Source organism: Athene cunicularia, assembly GCF_003259725.1.
Source record: "Athene cunicularia isolate RWA chromosome Z unlocalized genomic scaffold, athCun1 chrZ_part2, whole genome shotgun sequence".
Classification (NCBI taxonomy): Eukaryota; Metazoa; Chordata; class Aves; order Strigiformes; family Strigidae; genus Athene; species Athene cunicularia.
In genome coordinates, this window is record NW_020799143.1 from 8,016,883 (window position 1) to 8,019,836 (window position 2,954).

Sequence of the window (2,954 nt, forward strand, 5' to 3'; positions counted from 1 at the left end):
CCCCCCCCCCCCCCCCCCCCCCCCCCCCCCCCAAAAAAAAAAAGCCTGTAGGCTGGGAATGGCAAGAGCTTGGGAGGTGACATAACCAAGACAGTGGATGCAAACTGACCAAAGGGGTATTCCTACTATATGATGTCTGCTCAATAATAAAAGCTAAGAGAAAGGCAGGGGATGGGGGGGCATTCGTTATTAAGGCATTTGTCTTCTGGCACAACCTTTATGCATTCTGAGGCCCTACTTTACTGGACGTTGCCCTATGATGGGAAGTAGAGAATAGATCTTTTGTTTTCCTTTGCTTCCACACATGACCTTTGCTTTTTCTTTATTAAACTGCTTCTCTCCTGGTCTGCAAAGTTGTTTTTCATCTCATTTGAGGAGAGGGAGTGATAGACCAGCTTGGTGGGCACCTGGGAGCCAGCCAAGGTCAGCCCACCAGCGCTGGTCAAAACCGAGTTTATTTCTAGTGTTGCTGTTGCATTAACTTTCATGGTTTATTCAATCTTTCATCGTTTTGCACAGATCATTTGGGGGGTAAAGCCACCTGATTGTGGGTTTTGCAGCTCAAACACCTTGTTGAGGAGAATTGAGTTTGCTCAACCTATTCAATTCACACTGGTTACAGGGTGATACCCAACACCACCACCTACCCACCTAAGCTCAGTTTAGAGCAGTTTCTGATAAAGGGGACAGACACACCCACAAAATCCTCAGAACTGGCACTACATAGTTTGCTCTGGGCATAACCTGGTCATCTTATCTATGGCCTGCTCCTTAAGTTGAAATATTATTGCTTAATACTTACAAGTAGATTTACTTATACCTATCTTACAGGTGGATTTTACAGTCCATTGTCAAAAATCACAGCATACCCAATGGCAGAATAAAAAGAGTAATCCTACTGCTATAGGAACTGACTAAGAAAAGCAGAGAATTGAATGCATGAACAAATGAACAAATGATATGGGTTGTATTAAGACATTATTTGATCTTGTTTTACAGTTAAAGGCTGAAGGACATCCACATGTCTTCAGTTGAATTTTCTATAGAAATATTTAACTAATATTAACATTTACTAACGTTACCTAACACTAAAGCATAATTCACCTTTTAATTGACACTATGCATAAAACTCCATATAAAACTTTCTGCCTTGCATATACCCTTAATATCTACATTCTGTCATTTTTAAGATGTTTGATATAAACCAGTTAGGTACCAGAACATTTCTACAGGCACACTATAATCTACTGAGCTGTTCCTGCTTGGGATGAGGTAGTACGCCATTAGCAGTTACGGTGAAGTGTGGAAATCTGTAAGAGTATGGTAAGTGCTTCCATCCCAGTGTCTGCTCTTATATACATCAGAAAAACAAGTCCCATTTGGATATTTATTTAAAGCTACTGCCTTCAACATTATTTTATTGTTGTACTGCATTATGAAAAGCATTCTGCCATTTGGCGAGGAGAAAGAAGAGCTATTTCCCACCACGCCCTGGGTACAGACAGTTCCGCACGCACCACACAGACCACTTATCCGGACCCTAACGCATGAGTTCCTCTGGGAGGAGGCTGTGGTGACCTGTATCAAAGGCCTTGGCAAAACACAGGCAGACAACGTCCACAGCTCGCCCCACATCAACCGAGCAGGTGACTTTGTCATACAAGGCGATCGGGTTTGTCAAGCATCATTTGCCATTGGTGAAACCATGCTGGCTTTTCCCGGCCACATGCCTTGTTTGACTTGGAATAGCCCCCAGGAGGCTTTGTGCCGTAACTTTCCCAGGGATTAAAGTAAGACCAGTGGGCCTAGAAATTCCTGGTTCGTCCTGTAGGTCTTTCTTGTAGAGGGGAGTGACATTCTCCATGACTTCTCAGAGATTATGGAGAGAGGCCTCACAATGACGTCAGCCAGCTCTCCTAACACCCTCGGGTGGACAACACCAGGGCACTGCTTACTTCCTTTTCTCTGTTTGCTTGGTATAACCAAAATGAAGTTATTAGAACAGATTCCTTACACAACTCAAACAATTTCACAGGACCACGGAAAGTTTGGAAGGCTGGAAGGGAGCGTTGGATGTAATCTCGTCAAGGCTGCCTGCTCCAGCAGAGGCAGCAGAGGCTAAGCTAGAGCTGCTTAGCCAGGATCATGTCCAGACTGCTCTTCAGTGTCCCTTCTCCTGTCACTGGGCACCCCCAGGAGGAGTCTGGCTCCCGCTTCTCTGCAGCCTCCTTCTGGCCTTTTAATAGATTGGTCAGATCCCCTCCGAGCCTTCTCTTGACCAGGCTAAACAGTCCCACCTGGCTCAGCCTTTCCTCAGAGGAGAGATGCTCCTGTGCCTCCTAATCATCTTCATGGCCCTTTGCTGGACTCTCTCTGGTATGCCGCCTCTCTCTTGTTCTGGGAGCCCAGAACCGGACACAGTGCTCCAGGGGTGGCATCACCAGTGCCAAGGAGAGAGGAAGGATCACCCTTCCTTGACCTGCTGGCAAAGCTCCTAATGCAGCCCAGGACACCGTTAGTGTTCCCTGTGGCCAGGGCACACGGTTGGCCCATGATCAAGTCGGTGCCCACCAGGACCTCAAGGGCTTCTTCTGCAAAGCTGCTTTCCAGGCTGGGCTGCCCGCCGCATGTGCTGGTGCCTGGGCTTGGCCCTCCACAGATGCAGGACGCTGCGCTTCCCCTGGGTGGACTTCCTGGGGCTCCTGCTTTGGCAGGGTACGACCCTAGGTATTAAAAAATGACAGGTATTAATGTGTGACTCAATTTGTATAGTTTTGGTTTTATCTTATTTGTGACAGGTCTGAAAAGCAATCAGGTTTTCAGAGTCCGTGGCAATTTACAGCTGGAACTACACTGCATTTAATTCTGGTGTGAACTTCTCTGTGAGGACGTTAGCATAAAGACAGTTAAAGGAGGAGTACTTTGCTATGCTGAGAGCACTGGAGAGACTAGAA